This window comes from Triticum aestivum, chromosome 6B, assembly GCF_018294505.1.
Source record: "Triticum aestivum cultivar Chinese Spring chromosome 6B, IWGSC CS RefSeq v2.1, whole genome shotgun sequence".
Lineage (NCBI taxonomy): Eukaryota > Viridiplantae > Streptophyta > Magnoliopsida > Poales > Poaceae > Triticum > Triticum aestivum.
In genome coordinates this window covers 121,252,605-121,270,189 of record NC_057810.1, presented here as the reverse complement: position 1 = coordinate 121,270,189, position 17,585 = coordinate 121,252,605, and positions in this window count along the sequence as shown.

Here is a 17,585-nt window from a genome sequence, read left to right as displayed (position 1 = left end):
TTTTCTTTCGTTAGAGGCATGGTTTTGGTTCCGCGAGAGGCATGGTTGTGCTTTCGCGAGAGGCACGGGCGTGCCTCTTTCGGAAAGGGAATAACGCGTTTTCTATTTTTTTTATTTCGCGAGAGGCACGGTTTTGCTTCCGCGAGAGGCACAGTTGTGATTTCGTCAGAGGCACGGGCGTGGCTCTTTCGGAAAGGGAAAAAACCTGTGTTCCCGGTTTGGTTTTTTCGTCGGTTTTTTTCGTCTGGTTTTTTTTTGGAAAAAAAGTTCGTCAGAACCTATCAACATAGGATCTAGTTTTGAAGATCTCGACGCGAGGAATCCAATGGCAAAAGCGGTTCGAGATTTGGACGCACGGTTTAAGAGATAAAATGTTTTGAATAAACAGATCTACGAAAAAGGGAAAACTTCCAGGTTGTGACAAGTGACGCACATGCAGTGCACCACTTGTCGCAACCTGGGGAAGTTGGAGTGATATCCGCAAGGAGTACTCCTTAACTAGTGATTTCGTCCTCTGGTGGCTTTGAGCTGGAGTCCAATGGGTGAGAACTTGGGCCCACAGGCTAGAAAGACGGGGCCAAACAATCCAGGGGACGAATACTCACGATCTCTCGGCCGTGGGCCTTTTTGTTTGGACTGTGGCGTCATTCAGTTCATGGCAAGCCTAAAGAAAGCCTGTTCATGGTAAAGGTAGGTGTTGTGTTGACACCCCTCCCTAGAAATTCGCAGGGCACGGAAGTGCAGAGGGACTCACCTGCCAAGCTCTGCCGCCCGCTTGATTTGCCTCGTGATTCATAAAGTAGTTGAATCTCGTACGAAGGCACAGTAAAAATGAAAATTCCTCAAAAGCTTTAAGTTTCAATGATCATACTTACCGGGTTTGCATCAAAAAATGCCCGGTTTGAACAAGTTTCAGAGATATAATTTTATGCAATTTTTCTGGCGGTCGTAGACACAAAATAATTAATTTTTATCGGTCACTCATACTAAGCTCCAGCCGTTGGAACTTAAATTTTTCTGGAAGTCGTCAAAATATATTCAAAATGTATATTATTTCAAAGCGCTGGTCGCGGGAAACACGAATATGAAAACAAAAGTTATTTTGATTCTTTCATTAAAAGATTATAGAACTTTAAAAATCAAAAGTCAAAATAAAAAGCTACCACCAGGGACCTGAGTGCCCCCGCACTTGTGTGCCGTAAATTCTCTTCCACCCCACTCCCTAAAAAAAGGTGTTTTTAACAAAGTACAGACGCAAACGCTCATATATGCGTTCATACACTCATTCCTATGAACACACACACACCCTACCTCTATGAGCACCTTCGAAAGAATGAGCCAGCATATCATCTTGAGATTGACGAAGTCACCAAAGGCACCTCGTAGTTGACGACAATGTCTCGTCCCACTGAAGACGTATCACCAGAAATCCTGAAATAACCCAAGAATAAATGCGAGCACCATGAGTTTACCCTTGATGGGCTAGAGAAACCACTGTCCTCCTAACCAGCCAAACACTGGTTGGTTCACCCTAAAAAAAGATGTTGTGTTGACAGCGGCTATGATAAAAGTTAGTTGTTTGATGAAGTAGTTGTGGGAACAGTCTTGTGCTGATGAAAAGGTTGGAATGTCCCTAGTGCTATTATCAGCTTCATTCAATTCATGGCGACGGTGAGGGAGCTATTGAGATTGGATTGATTTGAGGTCAATTGACTCTTGAGGACGAGCTTAACAAAATTACATGAAAAGCTCACCTAGGAAGTACTTGATGTTTTGGTGTTTGTAGGTGATTTGAAACTATCATGAACGTACCCAGTCGAGAAACTAGCTATTTGGCAAGGCCTGCGTCACCACACCTAAAATTTGCGCCAGATAGCTCTTTTAGGGGTGGGGGGTGGGGGATATACTAGTACACTATGTGCTACCCATGTAATGGGGGATATACTAGTACACTATGTGCTATCATGTACATAGGTAGTGGACCTGATGTAATGGGCCTATAACTTGACTCCATTGAACAAAAACAAGTGCAGGAAGAACGATCTTGACGGCCAACTCACGCCCGTGAGTGACAACATCTTCCCAGTTCGGAAATCCCCTAAACCACGAGTCTTCAATCTTGATTATGCATGCCCGTGGGGAAAGGAATGATGCAAGACATAACCAGCACACAGAGAGCGGCCTGTGGGCCGGCAAGGGTAAATCTTTTCGTTCCAGTATTTTTTATATTTTCCAAAAATATTCTTCGTAAATTTTCAGCTCATTTGGACTCCGTTTGATCTTCCTTTTCTGCGAAACACAAAAATAAGGAAAAAATAGAAACTGGCACTGGGCTCTAGGTTAATAGGTTAATCCCAAAAATCATATAAAATAGCATATAAATGCATATAAAACATCCAACATGGATAATATAATAGCATGGAACAATAAAAAATTATAGATACGTTGGAGACGTATCAAGCATTCCCAAGCTTAATTCCTGCTCGTCCTCGAGTTGGTAAATGATAAAAACAATTTTTTTGATGTGGAATGCTACCTAACATATTCATCCATGTAATTTTCTTTATTGTGGCATGAATGTTGATACTTCTCCGTCGTATCTATAATTTTTGATTGTTTTATGCCAATATTATACAACTTTCACATATTTTTGGCAACTTTTTATATGATTTATTGGACTAACCTAGTGATCCACTATCCAGTGCTAGTTCCTGTTTTTTTGCATGTTTTTTGTATCGCAAAAAAATCCATTCAAACGAATTCCAAATGCAATTAAATTTTATGGAGAATTATTTTGGAATATATGTGATTTTTGGGAGTTGGAATCACCGCAAATGGAGGCCCACACACACCACAAGACACCATCACACCACCCCTGAGCCAGGCGCGTGGTGGTGGGTTGTGCTCACCTGGTACATCGGTTGGAGCTCTACTTTGGCTGCAAGGAAGATTATATCCAAAAAAAATCATGTTAAAATCTCAGCGCAATGCGAGTTACGGATCTCCGGGAAACTTTCTTGTTGACACAAACCCTTTTACTAAACACCTAACTTTTATTATCTTGCAAAGTACTTCTAGTTTTATTCTTGCAAAGTATTTCTAGCATCATTCCTACAAACTAGTTTCATACTTTTTTTCGGTAAAGCAGGCGTCAAGTGTGCGTAGAGTTGTATCGGTGGTCGATAGTACTTGAGGGAATATTTGTTCTACCTTTAGCTCCTCGTTGGATTCGACACTCTTATTTATCGAAAAAGGCTACAAACAATCCCCTATACTTGTGAGTTATCAAGACCTTTTTCTAGTGCCGTTGTCGGGGAGTTATAGCGTGGGGTGAATATTCTCATGTGTGCTTGTTTGCTTTATCACCAAGTAGTTTTTATTTCCTGTTCTAAGTTGTTCTCTATCTTTAGTTATGGATATGGAACACGAAACACGAAAAAAATTAGTTGTACCTACTACTCATGAAGATGGGGAACCTCCTAAAACCCTTGATGCTCGTTGTGTGAAAGATATTATGCACTACTTTGATAATTCTGAGAAAACCCCATTCAACTATATAATGGGAGTAACGTTGGATCAACGTGAATACTTTAGGGATTATCGCTTGACTCACAAAGAGAAATAGTTATGGGATAAAATTCATATATTGAAATGGTATGCTTGGAATCTATGCTTGAGATATGATTTTACTTGTTGCTCTATGATGAGTGCTCCACACCTTGTGTTTTCATGCAAATTTAATGATAATGAAACCTTAGCTTCTTATGCTAGTGGTAGATATGATTACTATGATGTGGAAAGAATAGAAGAATTTGTTGCTTTTAAGGGTGCTTATGAAATTGAATCTTTGTTTGAAAAGTATGAAGCTTTTGATGATGATGTTTATAGACTTGAAAATTACCATCCTTAAATATTGCTATGATAATTACAAATACAATTCCAATATTGATGAATTTATTGAGAGAGTCTCTGCTGTCCAAGAAGAGATTAATATTTTGTAGGAGTCTATGGGAGAAGGAATTGATGAAACTATGAGCTCATTGGATGAAAAAGATGGCGAGGAGAGCAAAGAACAAAAGGAGGAAAAGCGGATTAGCTACCCGTGCCCACCTTCTAATGAGAGTAACCCTCCAACTCATACATTATTTAATGTCCCTTCATTCTTACCAAAGGATGATTGTCATGATAATTGCTATGATCTGTTGATTCATTCGAAATATCCCTTTTGATGAACTTGATGATTGTTCTGCTTGTGGCCAAGATGCCAATATGAATTATGCTTATGGAGATGAAATTGCTATTGTTCCTTTTGTTAAACATGAAATTGTTGCTATTGCACCCACACATGATAGTCCTATTATCTTTTTGAATTCTCCAAACTACAATATATCGGAGAAGTTTGCACTTATTAAGGATTACATTGATGGGTTGCCTTTTACCATTGCACATGATGATTTTGATGAATATAATATGCATGTGCTTGTTGTTCTACTTGCAATTATTATGAAAGAGGAACTATATCTCCGCCTATTTATGTTTCCAACACAATAAAATTGCAAGAAACTACTTATGCTATATCTCCGCCTTTACTTGATGTTCATGAATTGTTCTTGTAGGACATGCCGATGCATAGGAAGAGAGTTAGACTTTGTCATTGTTTGATATATGTTGCTTTGTGCTCACTACTAAATGAAAAATCATTGTTGATTCAGATTGGCTTTGATATACCTTGGGATCTGGGTGGATCCATTACTTCAGCACTTTATGCCTAGCTTAATGGCTTTAAAGAAAGCGCTGCCAGGGAGACAACCCGGAAGTTTTAGAAAGTCATTTATTTCTGTTCAGTGGTTTTATATAGTTTAAAAAATATATAGAGGGGAACTTAAAACTTCACAAAAAGAAAAGCTAAAGTGAGAGAGACGAGCATTGCGAAAGTGGGGGACGTCCTTAAACTTTGTTCATGCCCATGGAAACTTTTTGAATCTTAATTGTAGAAACTTTTCAACAAAAATAATTATACCCTTGTACAATTCAATTTTATTATAAAAATAATGTGCCAAGATTTACCTTTAGAATTTTTAAATTGCTTGTTGGTTTGTGCGGTGCAAAACAGAAACTTTGGTCGTAGTGCGTGATTTTACATTTTTTACTGGAAATTCAAAAGGTCTGAAACCTTTTGTACTATCTTTCTATACAAAATGTTTATTTTTCCTATTTTTCAGAATTTTTAGAGTTACAGGAGTATGGTGGATGTTTGAATCCTTACAAACTGTCCTGTTTTCACAGATTGTTGTTATAGCTTCATTATTTGCGTATGTTTGAATTCTTGTTGAAGCCTCGTTGACTTGGAGCCATAGAATTGTGATAGCATACAGTGGGTAATATTTATTTATAATTATATAATAATGTTACAGCAGTACATGATGGGATTTCATTGTCATATTCACTAATCCCGCCACTAAAAGTTCAGTTAAGTTTTGTGTGGATGAAGTGTTCGAAGATCGAGGAGGTCTCAATGTGAGGAGAAGGAGGAGAGGCAAGAGCTCAAGCTTGGGGATGCCCAAGGCACCCCAAGTAAATATTCAAGGAGACTCAAGTGTCTAAGCTTGGGGATGCCCGGAAGGCATGTAGTCTTCCATGATTGCTACCATTCAAAGCATACTTTTAGAACAAATAGCATCGATCGAACACAGAGAAAGATAGGGGCTTAACGTTTTGCCTTCCAACTTATTTATCATATAGATAATTGTCAACAATAATAATTCATGATAATATATATTTGAATGGCCATATATGCTTAGATGTTTCATCACATGATGCTTGCCAACTAAAGAGTAGGTTGGAATGAGAAGGAATACTACTGACTCTTGCATAAAAGTAAAAGATAGGCCCTTCGCAGAGGGAAGCAGGGATTTGCAGAGGTGCTAGAGCTCGAAGCTATTAAATAGAGATGAAAATAATTTTGAGAGGTATGCTTTCATTCTCAACATAACAACCAAGAGTTCCCAATATCTTCCATGCTACACACATTATAGGTGGTTCCTAAACAGAATGGTAAAGTGTTTACCTCCCCTGCACCAACAATCACACTCCACGGCTTGTCTGAAACAACGGGTGCCGTCCAAATATCAACAATCCTTGGGGAGTTTTGTTTAAATTATTTGCGATTTTGTTTTCGATCTTTTGATCATAGGACTGGGCATCCCAGTTACTAGCCATTTTCTTGTGAATGATGAGCGGAGTCCACTCATCGTGATAATAACCCACCTAGTATGGAAGATACTGACAGCCCCTAGTCGCCACATGAGCGATTCGGGCATACAAAACAGATTATTATTTAAAGGTTTAGAGTTTGGCACATGCAAATTTACTTGGAACGACAGGTAAATACCGCATATAGGTGGATATGGTGGACACTCATGGCAGAAACTTGGTTCAAGGATTTTGGATGCACAAGCAGTACTCCCGCTTAGTACAGAAATTTTGGCTAGCAAAGGATTCTAAATAGCAAGCACCACATGTTGGAGGATCTATAACAATATAACTTCCATACAAATATACCCAAGCATAACTCATTATGTTGTCTTCCTTGTCCAACTTCAACTAATTTGCTTAGGTTTGAAAATAATTAATGGGGCTCACCATCATAGAAGATGTCTAAGATAGTATATTTATATGTGAAATCTCTCTTCCTTCAATATTCTTTCATGAATTGTTCAAGTGACCAATACTATGTTTGCTAACTTTAAATAAATTTAACACCTCTACTTCTTATATGTGAAGTCATTTCTTCCCATGGGATAAGCATATGAAACATATATAATTTCAGATTTATGATATTCAAATCATTCAACCATTTACTCATAGGATATAAATGAAGCACACGAGTAAATGACAAACTACTCCGAAAAGATATAAGTGAAGATCAATGAGTAGTTAAATAATTATGTAGCTATGTGAGGAATCTCTTGCATTTAAGTATTTCAGATCTTGGTATTTTATTCAAACATCAAGCAAAACAAAAGAAAACAAAATGACGCTCCAATCAAGACACATATCATGTGGTGAATAAAAGTATAGCTCCAAGTAAAGTTACCGATGAACGAAGACGAAAGAGGGGATGCCTTCCGGGGCACCCCCAAGCTTAGGCTCTTGGTTGTCCTTGAATGTTACCTTGGGGTGCCTTGGGCATCCCCAAGCTTAGGATCTTGCCACTCCTTATTCCATAGTCCACCGAATCTTTACCCAAAACTTGAAAACTTCACAACACAAAACTTAACAGAAAACTCGTAAGCTCCCTTAGTATAAGAAAATAAATCACCACTTAGGTACTATTGTGAACTCATTCTAAATTCATATTTGTGTGGTATCTACTGTATTCCAACTTCTCTATGGTTCATACCCTCCGATACTAATCATAGATTCATCAAAATAAGCAAACAACACATAGAAAACAGAATCTGTCAAAAACAGAACAGTCTGTAGTAATCTGTAACTCCAAAAACTCTGAAATAAATTGTTGGACCTGTGGAATTTGTCTATTAATCATCTGCAAAAATAATCAACCTAAAAGCACTCTCCAGTAAAAAATGGCAGCTAATCTCGTGAGTGCTAAAGTTTCTGTTTTTTTACAGCAAGATCGCAAAGACTTCACCCAAGTCTTCCCAAAGGTTCTACTTGGCACAAACACTAATTAAAACATAAAACCACACAGAAGCTAGATGGATTATTTATTACTAAACAGAACCAAAAATCAAGAAACAAAAATAAAATTGGGTTGCCTCCTAACAAGCGCTAACGTTTAACGCCCCTAGCTAGGCATGATGATTTCCATGATGCTCACATAAAAGATTAGAACTGAAACATAAAAAGAGCATCATGAAGAATATGACTAGCACATTTAAGTCAAACCCAGTTCCTATGCATAGGGATTTTATGGGCAAACAACTTATGGGGACAATAATCAACTAGCATAGGAAGGCAAAACAAGCATAACTTCAAAATTTTCAACACATAGAGAGGAAACTTGATATCATTGCAACTCCTACAAGCATATATTACTCCCTCATAATAATTTTCAGTAGCATCATGAATTAATTCAACAATATAACCAGCACATAAAGCATTCTTTTCATGATCTACAAGCATAGAAACTTTATTACTATCCACATAAGCAAAATTCTTCTCATTCGGAATAGTGGGAGTATCATAAGAGACTCGAATACTATAAATTGTTTCCACATTAAAAGAGTTATGTTCAGAAAAAGGGTAATCATAATCATGAAAAGTTTTATAAATATAATCATCACTACTTTTATAGCATAAGTTTCATCACAATAATCATCATAAGTAGCAACTTTGTTCTCATCATAATCAATTGAAACCTCTTCCAAAATAGTGGATTCATCACTAAATAAAGTCATGAACTCTCCAAATCCACTTTCATTATAAGATTCAACACTCTCCAAAATAGTGGGATCATTACTTCCTAAAGTTTACACTCTTACAAACCCACTTTCATCAATATAACCATCATAAATAGGAGGCATGCTATCATCATAATAAATTTTCTCATCGAAACTTGGGAGGCTAAAAATACCATCTTCATTAAACGTCGCATCCCCAATGAGGGAGTCCTGGATTAGGGGTTGTCCGGATGGCCGGACTATAGCCTTTGGCCGGACTCCTGGACTATGAAGATACAAGATTGAAGACTTCGTCCCGTGTCCGGATGGGACTTTCCTTGGCGTGGAAGGAAAGCTTGGCGATACGGATATGTAGATCTCCTACCATTGTAACCGACTCTGTGTAACCCTAACCCTCTTCGGTGCCTATATAAACTGGAGGGTTTTAGTCCCTAGGACGAACAACAATCATACCATAGGCTAGCTTCTACGGTTTAGCCTCTCTGATCTCGTGGTAGATCTACTCTTGTACTACCCATATCATCAATATTAATCAAGCAGGAGTAGGGTTTTACCTCCATCGAGAGGGCCCAAACCTGGGTAAAAACATTGTGTCCCTTGTCTCCTGTTACCATCCGCCTAGACGCACAGTTCGGGACCCCGTACCCGAGATCCGCCGGTTTTGACACCGACATTGGTGCTTTCATTGAGAGTTCCTCTATGTCGTCATCTTTAGGCCCGATGGCTCCTCCGATCATCAACAACAATGCGGTCCAGGGTGAGACTTTTATCCCCGAACAGATCTTCGTATTCGGTGGCTTTGCACTGCGGGCCAATTCGCTTGGCCATCTGGAGCAGATTGAAAGCTACGCCCCTGGCCATCAGGTCAGATTTGGAAGTTTGAACTACACGGCTGACGTCCGCGGAGACTTGATCTTCGACGGGTTCGAGCCATAGCCGAGCGCGCCGCACTGCCACGATGGGCATGATCTAGCTCTGCCGCCGGACAGTGCCCTAGAGGCCGCACAAGTGTCCGCTCCGACCCTTAGCTCGGAGCCGACTATGCCGATCGAGGATGGGTGGCCGGACACCGCCTCGGGGGCTGCAATCTCTATGATGATTGAGCCAAACACCATCCCTGTCCTTTGCAAGGCTCGTGACTCCAAGGTGCCGGACTCCTCTCTGGACTCCGAACCTTCCGCGCCCCTGCCAATCAAATCCGATTGGGTGCCGGTCATGGAGTTCACCGCCACGGACATCTTTCAGCACTCGCCCTTTGGCGACATCATGAATTCACTAAAGTATCTCTCTTTATCCGGAGAGCCCGGGTCGGACTATAGTCAGGAAGGTTGGGATGCGGACGAGGAAGAAATTCAAAGCCCACCCACCACCCACTTTGTAGCCATTGTCGATGATTTAACCGACATGCTCGACTTCGACTCCGAAGACATCGACGGTATGGACGACGATGCAGGAGACGACCAAGAACTAGCGCCTATAGGGCACTGGAAGGCCACCTCATCATATGACATTTACATGGTGGACAGCCCAAAAGATGGGAACGGCGATGGAACAACGGAGGATGACCCCTCCAAGAAACATCCTAAGCGCCGGCGTCAGCGGCGTCGCTCTAAATCCCGCCACAGCAAAAATGGTGATTCTGGCACGGGAGACAATAACACCCCGAAAAGTGCCGAAGACAACCCCCTCCAGCAGGATTCAGCACAGGAGGATGGAGAAGCCAGCCCTCATGAGAGAGCGGCAGACAGAGAGGTAGAGGACGATAATTACGTGCCTCCCTCCGAAGATGAGGCAAGCCTCGACGACGATGAATTTGTCGTACCTGAGGATCCCGTCGAACAGGAGCGTTTCAAACGCAGGCTTATGGCCACGGCAGGCAGCCTCAAGAAAAAGCAGCAACAACTTAGAGCTGATCAAGATTTGCTAGCTGACAGATGGACTGAAGTCCTTGCGGCTGAAGAGTACGAACGCGAACGCCCCTCCAAGAGCTACCCAAAACGCAGGCTGCTACCCCGATTAGAGGAGGAAGCACTCAAACCTACATTACCAGCGCAGGATGCGGCCAACCGGCCACCTCGTGGCCGCGACAGAGAGGCCTCTCGGCCCTCCGCTCAAGCCGCACCCCGGCGCCGCTCAAAAAATACCAAGGCACAGGGAAGTGCGCTAGACCTGCGAGACATATTGGAGGACAAGGCAAGGCAAACAAGATCTATCTATGGATCGCGTGGGCGCCTCACTACATATGACGACAACCATCATGCTGGATACAGCAAATCCGCCCGGGCCGAACACAACAAACAAAGCCCATTTGAGCTACGCTGTGATATAGCCCAATACAGAGGTGCCGCACACCCACTATGCTTCACAGACGAAGTGATGGATCATCAAATCCCTGAGGGTTTCAAACCCGTAAACATTGAATCATACGATGGCACAACAGATCCTGCGGTCTGGATCAAGGACTATCTCCTTCATATCCACATGGCCCGCGGTGATGATCTACACGCCATCAAATACCTCCCACTCAAGCTTAAAGGACCAGCTCGGCATTGGCTTAACAGCTTGCCAACAGAGTCAATTGGTTGTTGGGAAGACCTGGAAGCTGCATTCCTCGATAATTTCCAGGGCACCTATGTGCCACCAGACGCCGATGAGCTAAGCCACATAATTCAGTAGCCAGAGTAATCAGCCAGACAATTCTGGACTCGGTTCCTAACCAAGAAAAATCAAATCGTCGACTGTCCGGATGTAGAGGCCCTTGCATCCTTCAAACATAACATCCGCGACGAGTGGCTTGCCCGACACCTAGGACAGGAAAAGCCGAAATCCATGGCAGCCCTCACAACACTCATGACCCGCTTTTGCGCGGGAGAAGACAGCTGGCTAGCTCGTAGTAACAACATGACCAAGAGCCCTGGTAATTCGGATACCAAGGACAACAATGGCAGGTCGCGTCGCAACAAGCACAAGCGCCGCATTAATGGCGATAATGCTGAGGATACGGCAGTCAATGCCGGATTCAGAGGCTCTAAACCCGGTCAGCGGAAAAAGCCATTCAAAAGAAATACTCCGGGCCCGTCCAATTTGGACCGAATAGTCGATCGCTCGTGCCAGATACACGGCACCCCCGAAAAACCAGCCAACGACACCAACAGGGATTGTTGGGTGTTCAAGTAGGCAGGCAAGTTACATGTCGAAAACAATGACAAGGGGCTGCATAGCGATGACGAGGAGGAGCCCCGGCCACCAAACAATAGAGGACATAAGGGCTCCCCCCTACAAGTGTGGACAGTGAACATGATATACACAACCCACATACCCAAAAGGGAGCGGAAGTGTGCACTAAGGGACGTATATGCGATGGAGCCAGTCGCCCCAAAGTTCAACCCATGGTCCTCTTGCCCGATCACTTTTGATCGAAGGGACCACCCCACTAGCATCCGTCATGGCGGATTCGCCGCATTGGTTCTAGACCCAATCGTTGACGGATTTCACCTCACTAGAGTCCTGATGGACGGCGACAGCAGCCTGAACCTGCTTTATCAGGATACAATGCACAAAATGGGCATAGACCCCTCAAGGATTAAACCCACAAAGACGGCCTTTAAAGGCGTCATACCAGGTGTAGAGGCCAACTGTGCAGGCTCAGTTACACTTGAAGTGGTCTTCGGATCTTCGGATAACTTCCGAAGCGAGGAGTTAATCTTCGACATAGTCTCGTTCCGCAGCGGCTATCACGTACTGCTCGGACGAACCGCATTTGCAAAGTTCAATGCGGTGCCGCACTATGCATACCTCAAGCTCAGGATGCCAGGCCCTCGAGGAGTCATTACGGTCAACGAAAACACCGAACACTCTCTCTGAATGGAGGAGCATACGGCGGATCTCACGGCGGAAATACAAAGCAGCCTCTCAAGACAATTCTCGAGTCCGGCTATTAATTGTCCGGACACCGTCAAGCGCGCCCGGAGCAACCTACAACAAGACCGCCCGGCATGTCCCGAGCACGCGTAGCAATGCGGCCCCAACCCTAGCCCTTGCGAAATTGCAAAACCAGTACTATGCGTACATAATTACGCCCTGGAAATACCATGGGCATAGGGGGAGGGGCACGACCACGGTAGGCCCAGAATGCGGCTCAACTGCACCAGGGGATCCCGATTGTGTAATTCTTTTTTCTTACTTTCAGGACTCCTTTATCAAGAAGCCCTGTCCGGCAATAGAATCGCTGAATACACGATGCAACAGCCAGGGAAGTAGAAAGCTACATCGAGTGTCCAGGTGGTCTCTATAACGAGCAGTATACCTGTTTTACATATCATCCCGCAGCTCGCTTCTAGAGGGGGACATGTCAAATAGTCCCGTCCCTTGCTTATCGCACTATTTGTATCGTTTTGCTTTTACTGCAGCTTTTTTGAATAAACAATGCATACCTTTTGCCTATTATTGCACTCCTTTTTTTATCTATATATGTTCACTTATGACATGTTGCATCCGTACACTTTGGTATGGACAAATACACCAGGGGCTTAAGTACCCCAAAATATGGTGTGATAAGTCCGAACACTTTCACAAGTGCAGCACCCTGAACTTATAGCATTATATGCATCGGCTCCGAATCATGTCTTGGGTCAATAGTTGGGTTTGCCCGGCTCCCATGTTTTGGTACCTTACGTTCCGTTATATCGGCTAAGGTAGCACTGGGAGAACCACTGCGATTGTGCCCCAGTTGAGCTAGGTTGAGCACCTCAGTGGAGAAAGCTAAAACTGACCATCATGATAGGGCGAGAGTCGGTCGCTGTTCGAGAGGTTTTCGAGTCCCTAAAGACTTATGCCGCTTAGAGCAAGGAGCCGGCTTTGTCCGGCCCAGGCATGGATAGCGCCCCGAATTCGGTCTTCCGAATACTAGGGGCTTCGCCGAAATTTAAAATTATAGAATTCTATGGCTAAGTGAGAGTGTTCAAGCATTATAGTCCGGTTGCCTTGTTCGTTGCGTTGAGCTCCTCCCTTGAAGGACCCAAGAATGGAAAAAAGAGTGCTCAAGTTTATCCCGAACACCCCAGCACTCGTGGCATGGGGGCAGAAGCCGACGACTTGCCATCTCTCAAATTTAATAAACGGCTGCATAGAAGGTAATATTTTAAATACCCAAGCATTGCTTAGAGCATATGAACAAGTTTTCAAGCGTACAAGATAACAAATGCGAGTTTACTCAAAAATTACATCTTTGGAGCATTCACCCGCTATAAGGCGGGCACCCTTCAGGACGCCCGCATAATACATCTCGGGTGTGCGATACTCCCTGCCCGGTGGTGGAGCGTCCGTCACAAGCTTCTCAGCGTCCATCTTGCCTGAGTGCACTTTAGCACGGGCAAGGGCCCTACGGGCACCTTCGATACAGACGGAGTGCTTGACAACTTCAATCCATGGACAGGCGTCCACCAGCCGCCTCACCAGCCTGAAGTAGCTCCCAGGCATGGCTTCCTTAGGCCACAACCAAACTATGAGGCCCTTCATGGCCTGTTTGGCCACCTTATGGAGCTCGACCAGCTGCTTCAGCTGGTCGCTCAAGGGCACCGGGTGTCCGGCCTCAGCATACTGAGACCAGAACACCTTCTCTGTCGATCTCCCCTCCTCGGCCCAGTAGAACGCGGCAGCATCAGACACACTGGGGGGGGGGGGCAGATCTGCGAATGCTCCTGGAGAGCTCTGGATTCGGGTAAGTAATACGTAATTCAGTTTCACGTGCTTGCTTTGCATGAAGAATGCCTTACCCGCCGCTATCTTCTTCATTGCCTCAATTTCCTGGAGGGCTTTTTGGGCTTCGTCCTTAGCGGCTTTGGCGCTCTCAAGAGCCGAGGCGAGCTCGGACTCTCGAGTCTTTGAGTCACGCTCCAAACTCTCGTGTTTCTCCACGAGAGCCTGGAGCTCTTGCCGCACCTCCGCCACCCCCGCCTCCTGCTTCTCTCGCTCGGTGCGCTCCGCGGCCGCATTGCTTTCAGCCTTGGACACCGCTTCCTTCAGGGTCGCCACCTCGTTCGTGGCCCCTGCAATTCTCACGTTATTCCTGCTATTTTTCGCAACCACATCTTTTATATACTTCCATAAGGTATTACTTACCTTCCTTGTCCTCCATCTGCTTTTTGGCAAGGCCGAGCTCGTTCTGGGACCGCTCGAGGCTCTGCTTCAATGCATCGACCTCCGCAGTCAGTGTGGCAGAGGTCAGCAGCACAGCCTGCATTCCCCATATTGACATACTTATGTTAGACTTCTGTGTACATCTTTTTAGATCCTCAGTTCGGCTTTTCTTTCCGAACACCAAACTGAGCATCAGGGGCTACTGTCTATGCGGTAATATTTTTACATATCTTAAATACATACCTCAAAGCCTGTTAGAAGGCTGGCATAGGCTTCAGTCAGTCCGCTCTTGGTGGACTGAACTTTCTGGATCACCACACTCATAATAGTGCGGTGCTCCTCGTTAATGGAGGCGCCGTTAAGCGCCTCCAGCAAATTATCCGGTGCCTCCGGTTGGATGGAGGTCACCGGTGTCGCAATCTCGCCCTTCTTACGAAGGGGCCGCATGCCGGACTTCGGAACCACTGAAGGTTCCGGTGCGGAGTCCGGCCCAGGGCCGGACTTAGAGCACTTTGGGGTTTGATCCCCCTTATGCCCGGAGTCCGGGAGGTTGCCTTGCGGCGCCTCCGGGACCTCCTCCTCCTGGATGGGGCCCTTTTGGGACCCCACCTCGGCGTCATCCGCAGCGCGAGGAGAGGAGGCGGCCGGAAGTGAAGTGCTATTCACGTCCGACGGAGCCAGGGAGCCACTCGTTGAAGTGTCGAGCCCGTCCTTGGGCGGGCTGCAGGGTTATATTCGGTGTTAGGAGATTCTATACGACAAACAAAACGCCATGAGTTATTCTGCTATCCGGACACTTACGATGTCGCCAGGGGCTTAGGCCTCGGCGGCCATTCCTCTTCGCCGTCATCGGCGTTGGTGGAGTAGTCCGGGAGAAGGGTCCTTCCCTTCTTGGACCCTCCGGCCTCCCCAGTTGGGGCGGCCTTCCTTTTCTTCTCTCCCCCCGCTGGGGGAGAGGCCTCTTTTTCCTCCTCCTCATCTTCGCGGGAGGAGTCCGCGTCGGAGTCATCGGACGATGAGTACGATAACACCTGGCGCCTGGAACTCTTTCGAGTTCCCGTGGCCTTCTTCTTGGCCTTCTTCTCTGGCACCACGTGAGGTGCTGGAACCAGCAGCCCCGTCAATCGGGCGTCCGCTGGGTCTTCTGGCAGGGGAGCTGGACAGTTAACCTGCCCGGACTTCTTCTGCCAGGCCTGTCAAAGGTAAGGGAGTTTAGGTCCCGCATAGAGTCAAACTATGAAAAATAAGTGTCCTGTAAAGGGTAAAATAGCTTACCTCGCCGGCTTGACGCTGCGAGCTGAATCCGCGATCTTTGGTAGCGTATGCGGGAGCCTCGGCGCCCTTGAACAACACCTTCCAGGCATCTTCGTATGTAGTGTCGAAGAGCCCTCTCAGGGTTTGGTGCTGTGCCGGATCAAACTCCCACAAATTGAAGGCCCGTTGTTCGCACGGGAGGATCCGACGGATGAGCATGACCTGGACTACGTTGACGAGCTTGAGCTTCTTGTTCACAAGGTTTTGGACGCAGGTTTGGAGTCCGGTCAGCTCTTCCGAATTACCCCATGTCAGGCCCTTCTCTTTCTAGGAGGTGAGCCGTGTGGGGATGCCAGATCGGAATTCGGGGTCCGCTGCCCATTCAGGGTCACGCGGCTCGGTGATGTAGAACCACCCCGATTGCCAACCTTTGATGGTTTCCACAAAGCAGCCCTCGAGCCATATAACGTTGGGCATCTTGCCCACCATGGCGCCTCCGCACTCCGCCTGCTGGCCGCCCACCACCTTCGGCTTGACATTGAAGTTCTTTAGCCATAAGCCGGAGTGGGGCTTGATGCGGAGGAAGGCCTCGCACACGACGATAAACGCCGAGATGTTGAGGATGAAGTTCGGGGCCAGATCCTGGAAATCCAGGCCGTAGTAGAACATGAGCCCCCAGACAAATGGGTGGAGTGGGAAGCCCAGTCCGCGGAGGAAATGGGGGAGGAACACCACCCTCTCATGGGGCCTGGGGGTGGGGACGAGCTGCCCCTCGTCTGGAAGCCGGTGCGCAATGTCGTTGTGCAGGTATCCGGCTTTCCTCAACTTTTTGATGTGACCCTCCGTGATGGAGGAGGCCATCCACTTGCCTCCCGCTCCTGACATGGCTGGGGAAGGTTGAGGCGAGATGTGCGGACTTGGGCGCTGGAGCTCAAGTGCGCGGAAATGGATGAGAAAAGGAGGAAGAAGGCGTGTGTGAAAAAGTGGATCCTTATCCCCTTATATGGACGGACGAAACTATGCGTCCTCACCAGCCTGGTAAAACTCGCTTATGTCCCAAGCGCCATAATCAATGGCACGGTTGGGTTACCCACGCCCGTATTGATGAGAATCCCGGAATAAGGGGACACAATCTCTGCTTTGATAAGACATGCCAAGGAACCGCCTCGCTAAACGCGCTGAGGTGGGACAGTAAAAACGATTAGGATAAAGGCTTGGCCGCGGTGTGATGTCACACCACGGAATACGTCAGCAGATTGAATTTGTGTAAATATTATTCTCTCTACGGTGGTATGTGGAACTTATTTTGCAGAGCCGGACACTATCCTTGTGTTCAAAATCTTCTATGAAGTATTTGGAGGAGGAACCCGCCTTGCAATGCCGAAGACAATATGCACGCCGGACTCGTCGTCATTGAAGCCTGGTTCAGGGGCTACTGAGGGAGTCCCGGATTAGGGGGTGTCCAGATGGCCAGACTATAGCCTTTGGCCGGACTCCTGGACTATGAAGATACAAGATTGAAGACTTCGTCCTGTGTCCGGATGGGACTTTCCTTGGCGTGGAAGGCAAGCTTGGCGATACGGATATGTAGATCTCCTACCATTGTAACCGACTCTCTGTAACCCTAACCCTCTTTGGTGCCTATATAAACCGGAGGGTTTTAGTCCCTAGGATGAACTACAATCATACCATAGGCTAGCTTCTAGGGTTTAGCCTCTCTGATCTAGTGGTAGATCTACTCTTGTACTACCCATATCATTAATATTA